The sequence below is a fragment of the Myxocyprinus asiaticus genome, chromosome 50, assembly GCF_019703515.2.
Source record: "Myxocyprinus asiaticus isolate MX2 ecotype Aquarium Trade chromosome 50, UBuf_Myxa_2, whole genome shotgun sequence".
Classification (NCBI taxonomy): Eukaryota; Metazoa; Chordata; class Actinopteri; order Cypriniformes; family Catostomidae; genus Myxocyprinus; species Myxocyprinus asiaticus.
Window position 1 is genome coordinate 18,628,122 of NC_059393.1, and position 12,832 is coordinate 18,640,953.

Genomic DNA, 12,832 nt, shown 5'->3' on the forward strand with positions numbered 1-12,832 from the left:
TAAAAACAAATCAACGTTAGTTTATTTCAACGTCGTAGTCTGTGTTTGAAGAATGTTTACGCTTTTAGTACAACCAGTAAGGCAGCTCTGTCGAGTCCCGCCTACTCATGAATAATTGATTAACAAGCAAGTCTGAACAAGTCCTTTTAAAGTCCTCAAATTTAAATGTATTGTATGATTGTGATTGTAACTATCAGTTCGGATTGATATACAATGAAAAAGACAAATATTTAATTTATAATTAAAATTAATTTATATATTTTTTTAATTAAAGTAAATATTAATTAAACAAATAAGGAAATTATAAGTACTAAACAGTGTTTTGCATAAACAGTGCCACTGAAAATGGCCACTGCAGGGTCTTGGAGTGTGTGAACACCAGGTGGCAGTGTTCTGTCATGCATTGTTTGCCTCTTTTAATGTAATATACAATAATATATCATATATATATCATAAAATATAATGATTACAATTTAGAAAAAAAGATAAAATAATACAACTATATTTTTTTTATTAGTGATACATTTCCTATATTTGAGTATTTATTCCATCTATATAGTGTCTATATTAATTATTACATAATTATATTTTTATTGATAACACAACCAAAGGTTCAAAAGTCCCATATACATGTATGCACTACATATTTCCCATTTATCAGATACCATAAAGCTGAATGTTAAAAATAACTGCCCTGATGCCAGTTTCACTCGTTTTAAATGTATTTTACGGTTACCTTTCATTGCACTTAATTATTACATAATGGTAAGATGCCAAGCTTGTTAAATTAAGACAGCCAGCAATATATCAGCATGTGACATATCTGTTCTCTCCAGAACATTGAAGATATTTGTACAGTTACCTGTGTTACCTTGGCAACTTTGTTCTAATGCCAGGTTTTTCATTATAGTACACTTACTATGTTGATATGTTCTGCAAACCACACAGATTTCTGCTTTATACTTTACTGCTTTTACAAATGCCTGGAAGTGTCTGGCACACTCTTTACAGCAAACTATTTTGTGTAAATTGTAAATTGGTTTCATGAGTTTATTTTTACTGTTTGGTTGGTAATTGGTGTAAGTTGTGTGTGCAGATGTGCAATAATATTGTGCAAAAGAGTGACAATTTAAATTTTATTCAGCAACAGCCTCCAAAAAGAACCCAAGCAGGAAAGCTTGTATACTGCTTACTGCATTCTGCTCTGTAAACACTGTATGCAATCTACTTGAAAATAGTCATTGTAATGAACATATATATATATATATATATATATATATATATATATATATATATAATTTATTTTGCATTTTTATTCCAAGTTTGTATAAAAACTTGGCAGTCCCATCAAATGAGTCAAGATGTAAATATCACATTTATATATACACTGGCGGCCAAAAGTTTGGAATAATGTACAGATTGTGCTCTTATGGAAAGAAACTTTTATTCACCAAAGTGGCATTCAACTGATCACAATGTATAGTCAGGACATTAATAATGTGAAAAATTACTATTACAATTTGAAAAAAATGTTCAGAACTTCTTAAACTACTTCAAAGAGTTCTCATCAAAAAATCATCCACGTGCAGCAATGACAGCTTTGCAGATCCTTGGCATTCTAGCTGTCAGTTTGTCCAGATACTCAGGTGACATTTCACCCCACACTTCCTGTAGCACTTGCCATAGATGTGGCTGTCTTGTCGGGCACTTCTCACACACCTTACAGTCTAGCTGATCCCACAAAAGCTCAATGGGGTTAAGATCCATAACACTCTTTTCCAATTATCTGTTGTCCAATGTCTGTGTTTCATTGCCCACTGTAACCTTTTCTTTTTGTTTTTCTGTTTCAAAAGTGGCTTTTTCTTTGCAATTCTTCCCATAAGGCCTGCACCCCTGAGTCTTCTCTTTACTGTTGTACATGAAACTGGTGTTGAGCGGGTAGAATTCAATGAAGCTGTCAGCGGAGGACATGTGAGGCATTTATTTCTCAGACTAGAGACTCTGATGTACTTATCCTCTTGTTAAGTTGTACATCTGGCCTTCCACATCTCTTTCTGTCCTTGTTAGAGCCAGCTGTCTTTTGTCTTTGAAGACTGTAGTGTACAATTTGTTTTTTTTTTTTTTTTTTTTTTTTTTGCAATTTCAAACATTGTATAGACTTCATTCCTCAAAACAATGATTGACTGACGAGTTTCTCATTTCTCGAAAGCTGTTTCTTTTTTGCCATTTTTGACCTAATATTGACCTTAAGACATGCCAGTCTGTTGCATACTGTGGCAACTTAAAAACAAACACAAAGACAATGTTAAGCTTCATTTAACAAACTAAATAGCTTTCAACTGTGTTTTGTTTTAATGGCAAGTGATTTTCTAGTACCAAATTAGCAATTTAGCATGATTACTCAAGGATAAGGTGTTGGAGTGATGGCTGCTGGAAATGGGGCCTGTCTAGATTTGATCAGAAATGACTTTTTTCAAATAGTGATGGTGCTGTTTTTTACATCAGTAATGTCCTGACTATACTTTGTGATCAGTTGAATGCCACTTTGGTGAATTAAAGTACCAATTTCCTTCCGAAACAGCAAAATCTGTACATTATTCAAAACTTTTGGCCGCCAGTGTGTTTATATATATATATATAATTTTTACAATATACACTATATTGCCAAAAGTATTCGCTCACCCATCCAAATAATTAAATTCAGGTGTTCCAATCACTTCCATGGCCACAGGTGTATAAAATGAAGCACCTAGGCATGCAGACTGCTTCTACAAACATTTGTGAAAGAATGGGCCGCTCTCAGGAGCTCAGTGAATTCCAGCGTGGTACTGTGATAGGATGCCACCTGTGCAACAAGTCCAGTCGTGAAATTTCCTCGCTACTAAATATTCCACAGTCAACTGTCAGTGGTATTATAACAAAGTGGAAGCGATTGGGAATGACAGCAACTCAGCCACGAAGCAGTAGGCCACGTAAAATGACAGAGCGGGGTCAGCGGATGCTGAGGCGCATAGTGCACAGAGGTCGCCAACTTTCTGCAGAGTCAATCGCTACAGACCTCCAAAGTTCATGTGGCCTTCAGATTAGCTCAAGAACAGTGCGTAGAGAGCTTCATGAAATGGGTTTCTATGGCCGAGCAGCTGCATCCAAGCCATACATCACCAAGTGCAATGCAAAGCGTCGGATGCAGTGGTGTAAAGCACGCCGCCACTGGACTCTAGAGCAGTGGAGACGCGTTCTCTGGAGTGACGAATCACGCTTCTCCATCTGGCAATCTGATGGACGAGTCTGGGTTTGGCGGTTGCCAGGAGAACGGTACTTGTCTGACTGCATTGTGCCAACTGTGAAGTTTGGTGGCGGGGGGATTATGGTGTGGGGTTGTTTTTCAGGAGCTGGGCTTGGCCCCTTAGTTCCAGTGAAAGGAACTCTGAATGCTTCAGCATACCAAGAGATTTTGGACAATTCCATGCTCCCAACTTTGTGGGAACAGTTTGGGGATGGCCCCTTCCTGTTCCAACATGACTGCGCACCAGTGCACAAAGCAAGGTCCATAAAGACATGGATGAGCGAGTTTGGTGTGGAAGAACTTGACTGGCCTGCACAGAGTCCTGACCTCAACCCGATAGAGCACCTTTGGGATGAACTAGAGCGAAGACTGCGAGCCAGGCCTTCTCGTCCAACATCAGTGTCTGACCTCACAAATGCGCTTCTGGAAGAATGGTCAAAAATTCCCATAAACACACTCCTAAACCTTGTGGAAAGCCTTCCCAGAAGAGTTGAAGCTGTTATAGCTGCAAAGGGTGGGCCGACGTCATATTAAACCCTATGGATTAAGAATGGGATGTCACTTAAGTTCATATGCGTCTAAAGGCAGATGAGCGAATACTTTTGGCAATATAGTGTATATACTTAGTCATTCATCTAATTTAATTGTAGAAAGGTGGTCCAATTCTGTTCAGCCTTTCAAAAATGTACCTTGGGACCAGTTTTTTTTTTAATTTACAAAGTACCGCACAGCTTTTACCTTCATGCTAGTAGTGAAAGACATCATGACCAGAGTACCTGTCCATCATTTTGAGTGAGTGACTAAGAGAGAGAGACCACACTAGACAGAAAAAGTCTGATGTAGTGACACCAGTGGTGATCCTTCTTGAAAATGACGGTCCTCTCCTTTCCTTTCCTCTCCTCTCTTCTCATTCTCCCTTATAAACATTGGCCTTTTTTGTGCAGCTTGATTGAAATTCCGGTTCTTGTGGAGTCACAGGTCAGTCGAGAGCCGTGGCCAATTAGGGACTGAGGAAACCAGTGGTCTGTCTGGTTGAGTTAAGAAAGAAATGTGGTGAGTTTTTTTACACAACTCAACAGGGAGAGAGAGCACTTAAACACAGCTGAGTGACGTATCCCAATGTGCAAAGTATTTCTGTCCTATTTCTAAAAGACAAAAGCCAGACAGAGTTAGTAGGCTAAACATTATTTATGCAAGATTGCGCTTACAAAGAAACATTTCTAGCTGATTACATTTTTTAAGAGAGTTGGCTATAAGTAGAAAAACATTTTCACTATGGAAATTTCTATGGAGTTTATCAAGGTTTTTGTTTTTATTTATTTATTTATTTCCATGACATTTCTGGCCCTGAAATACACACTTTTAAAGGAAAAAGAAAACAATAACAATACATTATATATATATATATATATATATATATATATATATATATATATATATATATATATATAATACATACAGTTGAAGTCAAAAGTTTACATACACTTAGGTTGAAGTCATTAAAACTCATTTTTTAACCACTCCAAAGATTTAATATTAGCAAACTATAGTTTTGGCAAGTCGTTTAGGACATCTACTTTGTGCACGACATGAGTAAATGTTTACAGACAGATTGTTTCACTTTTAATTGACTCCAAAATTGGATTAAATTAAAATCCAAAATAAATCAAAACTGTGTTATATTTTAGCATCTTCAAAGTAGTCACCCTTTGCCTAGATTTTGCAGACATGTACTCTTGACATTTTCTCAACCAAGGTATAACCTTGAGGTATCACCCTGGGATGCTTTTTAAACTGTATTGAAGGAGTTCCCATCTATATGCTGGGCACTTATTGGCTGCTTTTCTTAATTATTCGGTCCAAGTCATCCATTTAAAAACCCTTTTTTTTTTTTTTTGTAATTAAATAAATTAGTAATGGTGGCACAATTATATTTGACTACAAAACTATTTTTAAACATTTAAGCATACACCTTCAGATCAAAAGATTTTTAAGATCATGATAAACTTTTCAGGCAAGTGACCCCAAACTTTTGAACGGTAGTGTGTATATCCACAGTAAAATGAGTCCAATATTGACATAACCTGAAAGGCTGCTCAGCAAGCAAGAAGCCACTGCTCCAAAACTGCCATAAAAAAGCCGGACTACAGTTTGCAAGTGCACATGGGGACAAAGATCTTACTTTTTGGAGAAATGTCCTCTGGTCTGATGAAACAAAAATGGAACTGTTTGGTCATAATGACCATCGTTATGTTTGGAGGAAAAAGGGTGAGGCTTGCAAACCGAAAAACACCATCCCAACTGTGATGCATGGGGGTGGCAGCGTCATTTTGTTGGGGTGCTTTGCTGCAGGAGGGACTGGTGCACTTCACAAAATAGATGGCATCATGATGAAGGAAAATTATGTGGATATATTGAAGCAACATATCAAGATATCAACCAGGAAGTTAAAGCTCGGTCACAAATGGGTCTTCTAAATGGACAATGACCCCAAGCATAGCTGTGGCAAAATGGCTTAAGGACAACAAAGTCAATGTATTGGAGTGGCCATCACAAAGTTCTGACCTCAATCCGATAGTACATTTGTGTGCAGAACTGAAAAAGCGTGTGCGAGCAAGGAGGCCTACAAACCAGACTCAGTTACACCAGTTCTGTCCGGAGAAATGGACCAAAATTCCAGCAACTTATTGTGAGAAGCTTGTGGAAGGCTACCCAAAATGTTTGACCCAGGTTAAACCATTTAAAGACAATGCTACAAAATACTAACAAAGTGTATGTAAACTTCTGACCCACTGAGAATGTGATGAAAGTAATAGTGGCTGAAATAAATAATTCTCTACTATTATTCTCACATTTGACATTCTTAAAATAAAGTAGTGATCCTAACTGACCTAAGACAGAGAATGTTTTCTACAAGTAAATGTCAGGAATTGTGATGTGATTAAATGTATTTGGCTAAGGTGCATGTAAACTTCTGACTTCAACTGTGTGTGCATGTGTATATATACGTTTCTTTAAGTTTTCAATCTGAGTGGGAACACTACCGCAAACATATTTTCCCCCCCTGTTGATAACTTGTCTTTGAGGTGCGCAATTTGATTGACTTTCTGTAGATGGCAGTAAAACACTCCCATGCAGAGAATTTGACTCCATTTTACAATTACATCATCTTTATCACTTACACCCAGGCTTATGTGTGGATTTTATTTATGATAACTGGGCCACAAAGACACTCTCTGCCTCTCTATTACATTCAGAGACAAAGATTTTGAAGGTTGCAGTTACCATGTCTCTGAACATATTCATGTGGCTTCCTTATGCAATTATCTATGGAGAAAGGCCGCTTTAAAATCAAGGAAAGCGGCATCATCTGAAGGTGTCTGACTTTGTAAACAGGAAATACATGGTTTTGTCACTTTCTTTGGCAGTTAACTTTTGCAGAGATGTTGTTTATACTGCAGATGAAGAAAATAGCAAATAAAGCACAGAAATAATAATAATAAAAAGTGTATCATTATGAAAGAGCAAAATGTGCCTCATTACAAATTTCCTTTCTTTTTGCAACTGTATAATGAAAACATTATTTTGAATGTATGATGGTTTCATATGGATATCAAACCGATATGTGTAATTAGTCACTGTGTAAACCCACCTCAGAATGAAAGAAAATAACAATAACATAAAAATAAAAGGTTTCTGACTTTTCATCTCACAGTTGTGACTATATCTCATATTTGTGAGTTTATCTCGGAATTGTGATTTTATATCTTGCAATTTCAAATGTATATCTCGCAATTAGGACTTTGCATCTCGTAATTGCGAGTGTATATCTTGCAGTTGTGACTTTATTTCTTGGAAGTTTATATCTCATGATTCTGAGTTTATGTCGCAAATTTGATTTACAACTTTATATTTCGCATTTGTGAATTTATGTCGCAATTTAAAATTTATATCTCGAATTGTGCCTATATCTTACAATTTCAAATTTATATCTTGCAATTTCGTGTTAAAAAATCGCAATTGTGAATTCGTATCTCGGAATTTCAATTTTTATTTCTCGCAATTGTGAATTTTTATTTCGGAATTTCAAATTTATATCTCGCAATTGTGACTTTATATTGCAATTTTGAATTTACATCTCACAATTGTGACTATTTATTTGAATTGCTAGTTTATATCTTGCAATTGTGACAATATCCCGCTATTGTGACTTTATCTCGTAATTGTGAATTTACATTCTGCAATTGTGACTATATCTTGAAATCGCGACCTTGTATCTCACAATTGTGAATTTAAATCTTTGCAATGGTGAATATATCTCACAATTTCAAATTTATATCTCACCATTACGACTTTATATCTCATGATTCTGAAATCTTGCAGTTGTGACAATATACCTTGCAATTCTAAGTTTATATCTTGCAGTTGTGACTTTATTTCTTGCAATAGCGACTTCTCATGATTCTGAGTTTATGATGCAAATTTGAATGTACACCTCGCAATTGCAACTTTATTTTTTGGATTTGTGAATTGATATCGCAATTAAAATGTATATCTTAAAATTGTGACTATATTGCAATTTTGAATTAATATTTCGCAATTAGGACTTTATATCTCGTAATTGCAAATTTACATCCTGCAATTGTGACCGTATCATATATGAACCAAAAACATTGCAATGTGCAGTTCAGGTTCAAAACCTGCACTGTTAAATCTCATGAAATAAGGTTTACTTCAAATTTGCTTCATGCAAAATAACGCACTAGGCAAATGTGTATTGATTTTGCTTAAATACCTTTTGAAATGACTTAATAATCCATAACAGCTCCAAAGTCCAATACACTTACCCCTTAAAATCTCATGAATTACAGAAGTTTTCGCACAGCATAAGATATGCTGACATGCAAAAACTAAATATGTCATACATTACGTGGTGCCAAGGACACCTTCTTAGATTTGAGAACAATCATGAAAAAAAAGCATTAAAACAAGAGTTTATGGCACCATTACATGTCTACCGGCATGGTGATGTCTCTTTTAATGAATATATCCTCTTTAAAAGGCAGCAGACTTGGCCTCAAATTCTTTTGTATTAGGCATAAAGTGTACAAAAACCAAAAATCAGTCACTGTTATATGTGTGTACTTTTTGTTCCATTTCATAAAACCCAGATAAAGGCATCAGAAACCCTCGCCACATTAACTGGCTGCCAGAAACATGTTCCTGAATCAAATTCATAGAATTAGATTTGATTGAATTGGATTAGCTTTCATTTCTCTTGTCCCTACTGATCCTTAAATGGAAATAAAGCAACAAGCAAGATCTCACAGTGCTTCATTATGTTCATTGTTTTCTGAGTGCTAGTGCTATTGTGTGTTTTTTTTCCTCCAAGAATAGTTTATATGTTTCCCATGCCATGAGTATATATTTGATATACTATAACATACAACCTCAGTGACCCTCAAGGAGAAAGAGAGAGAGAGAGCGAAAGAGAGAGAAAAGGAGAGAGGCACTGTAAAAAAGGAGTAGAGGTGATCTACTTTTATGACAGTTGAAACAGTGTATACTGTATGGCTTGTGTTTGTTGTTTTTTTATGTACATTGAACTGGATATTACCTCTACTCTTGAGTAATCAATCTCCCTCCAGATTTATGTTCATTTAACTGAATAATTTTAGAGAAGTCTCTTTCTCTCAGTCTCTCTCATTCACACAAGCTGTTATCAGCTCACATTTACCACATTAAACAATTCAGTACCTCTTAGTGTTTAGATTAATATCAGAAACAGCTGGTTGACTTTTCTTTAGCTAAAATCGGTCTGTGCTTACCGAAATTCAAAGCACTGCCTCCAGTGGCTATAGCGGTAAGTTTAGTTGTATGTTTGGACACGCATGAGCTCCATTTTCCGGGTGTAATGTCCACAGAGGGGCGCCGAAAGCGCGTTGTGAAGTGAATTGTTTTCAGTTGTACAGTCGGTAATATAATGAGGAGGAATGCATATTTTATAATCTGTACCCTACCCTCAACTTAAACCCCAAACCTAACCATCAGTGGAGTTAAAATGTAATTTTAAAGGGGAAAATGAAACCACTGGATTGCTCTCTTCACCAATCATGCGAATGCAAACACTTCCTGGTTTTCACATGGGATCCAAACCCAGGTCTCCCATGCTGCTGATGCAACTCACTTCCGGTTACACCACAAGGGAAGGTCAACACTGGAGATGATGCAGAAATGTCTGAAAGGAGGATGGCATAATGTGGTCGATCCTACTTGAACTCTCAGAAACAACATACTGACTTCCTGTGTGATCATGTTGTTGTTAAAGGATTGATTTTGATCTGCAGCAGTAAAAGCAAATGGCCCATCCATCCATCCATCCATCCTTCCTTCCTTCCTTCCATGATCCTGCCTGCCATAAAAAAAGGTAATTATTCTCAGAACTGTGACTTTATTTCTCGAGAATTAGAATTTATATATCATAATTATGATTTCTTATACCACGCGTCTGTTAAATGCTTGATTCTGATTGGTTGATGGACATTCTAAGGTGTGTAATTATTTTTCAAGTAAACGCACGGCTATGAAGTAGTTCCAGGTCTTGACTGCATAACGGTTCCATATCACTTTGCCAAATTATTTCAGTTATTTCAAAGAGCCCTACAGGCTACCACAACAAAATTATCAATTAAAACAAAGACACTGGTTAAGTACATTGGATAAGAATGACAAACAATGTCTATAATATCCTACATTTATTTAAATTTCTGTTAAACAGAGCCCTCACGTTCCCTCATCTCACCCGCACATGCACACTCTCACACACATACATGTGGGCGCGCACACATACTCATTAAGACTCGAGTCGCGACCAACAAATAGAGCCGCACCCCTGCGACTTCATCAATACAACGGTTCCTATTATCCAAAATAACTTTTAATATGTTCAACTTATAAAGTTTCAATGTATTTCACCCTAATCAGCCTCGCATAGCTATAGTGGAAAGCACTGTTGCGCTACCCCTCCTCTTTCGCTTTCACACAAACTCTCTGGAGAGCAAAGTCAGTGCACCCCCGTGACTCAGTGGGATTGTGAACAGTTGCTGAGAAGTATACTTAAACTTACACTTTGTGATATTATTCCCGACGAGAGCCACTTTAAACACAAGTAATTCCAAACACGATCTCTCTGTTTCTTTCTCTCGCTCACCCACACACACACACACACAAACACACACACTAAATGCTGAAAAGCAGCACATCCTCTGTTGCTAGTTCTAACGTGACTTTTTCGAATTAGCAAGGAAGGCTTGAGCTGTATCATTACATAGGTAATACCTATAAAGGTAATCCCAGAAGCGATCTCTCCTCTCTTTCAAAGTAATTTTTTTTTACTTAAACTCACACACACGCACTACCTTATTACTCCAGTAAGTGCTCCAGTAAAGCAGCGCAAGCCTCGCAATCATCTGTTGCTAGTTTTAAAGTGATGTTTTCAAACTAGCAACGAAGGTTTGGACTGTATTAAAGCAAGACGCTGAATCCATGGCGGAAGAAAGTAGTTCCACTCACAAGAGTTTTAGGGACAAAAAACAAAACAGAAAATGTGATAAAACCCTGAACGATGTCTTAAGGTGTGGTAATTGTGGTATAAGCAGAATAATTGACTTCGGCCCGCTGCACGTCATGACCGCATTACCACCTCTGGTGTGCATTATTTTTAAATAATTAAACGGTCCGTCGTCAATTATTCCTTACATATCTTGCAGTTACAACTATTTTTCACAATTGTAACTTTTTTTCAACTAATTTCAAGTTTATTTGCTTGCTTGCAATTTATTTTGTATTTTATTTGTATTATTTTTTTATTATTTGTATTATCTTTTTTATTTATTTATTTATTTATTTATTTTTGCAATAGCAAGTGTAGATCTTGGGACTGAGTTTATATCTATTTATATAACTGCAACATTATTTCTCACAATTGCAACTTTTATTTCTTAGAACTGTGACTATTTCCCACAATGTTGAGTTTATATCCCTCAATTGCGACTTTATTTTTTTGCAATAGCAAGTGTAGATCTTGGAATTGTAAATTTATATCTCGCAATTGTGACTGTCTCACAATTTCGAGATATAAAGTTGCAATTGTGATAAAGACAGAATATTGTCTCATTATTTGAGATAGAAAAAAACAATAGCCTATTTTTTTGTGAACGATTTTCAAATAGGTTTGTTTGCACGTGTTTAATATGAGGCTGTTTTACCCAAGTAGTTCACAATTAATTTCATGACTAATTATGCAATCTATCTGTCTATCTGTCTGTCTGTCTGTCGTATTATTTAGTCTATCTATCTATCTATCTATCTGTCTGTATTATTTAGTCTATCTGTCTATCTATCTATCTGTCTGTCTGTCTGTATTATTTAGTCTATCTATCTATCTATCTATCTGTCTGATTTAGTCTATCTATCTATCTATCTATCTATCTATCTGTCTGATTTAGTCTATCTATCTATCTATCTATCTATCTATCTATCTGTCTGTCTGTATTATTTAGTCTATCTATCTATCTATCTATCTATCTATCTATCTATCTATCTATCTATCTGTCTGTCTGATTTAGTCTATCTATCTATCTATCTATCTATCTATCTATCTATCTATCTGTCTGTCTGTCTGTATTATTTAGTCTATCTATCTATCTATCTATCTATCTATCTATCTATCTATCTATCTGTCTGTCTGTCTGATTTAGTCTATCTATCTATCTATCTATCTATCTGTCTGTCTGTCTGTATTATTTAGTCTATCTATCTATCTATCTATCTATCTATCTATCTATCTATCTATCTATCTATCTATCTATGTATCTGTCTGTATTATTTAGTCTATCTATCTATCTATCTATCTGTCTAACTGTCTGTCTGTATTATTTAGTCTATCTATCTATCTATCTATCTATCTATCTATCTATCTATCTATCTGTCTGTCTGATTTAGTCTATCTATCTATCTATCTATCTATCTATCTATCTGTCTGTCTGTCTGTATTATTTAGTCTATCTATCTATCTATCTATCTATCTATCTATCTATCTATCTATCTATGTATCTGTCTGTATTATTTAGTCTATCTATCTATCTATCTATCTGTCTAACTGTCTGTCTGTATTATTTAGTCTATCTATCTATCTATCTATCTATCTATCTATCTATCTATCTATCTGTCTGTCTGTATTATTTAGTCTATCTATCTATCTATCTATCTATCTATCTATCTATCTATCTGTCTGTCTATCGTATTATTTAGTCTGTCTGTCTGTCTGTATTATTTAGTCTATCTATCTATCTATCTATCTATCTATCTATCTATCTATCTATCTATCTATCTATCTATCGTATTATTTAGTCTGTCTGTCTGTCTGTATTTAGTCTATCTATCTATCTATCTATCTATCTATCTATCTATCTATCTATCTATCTGTCTGTCTGTCTGTCTGTCTGCCTGCATAGGCCTATTTCTCATTATACCAGTTGTGATGGT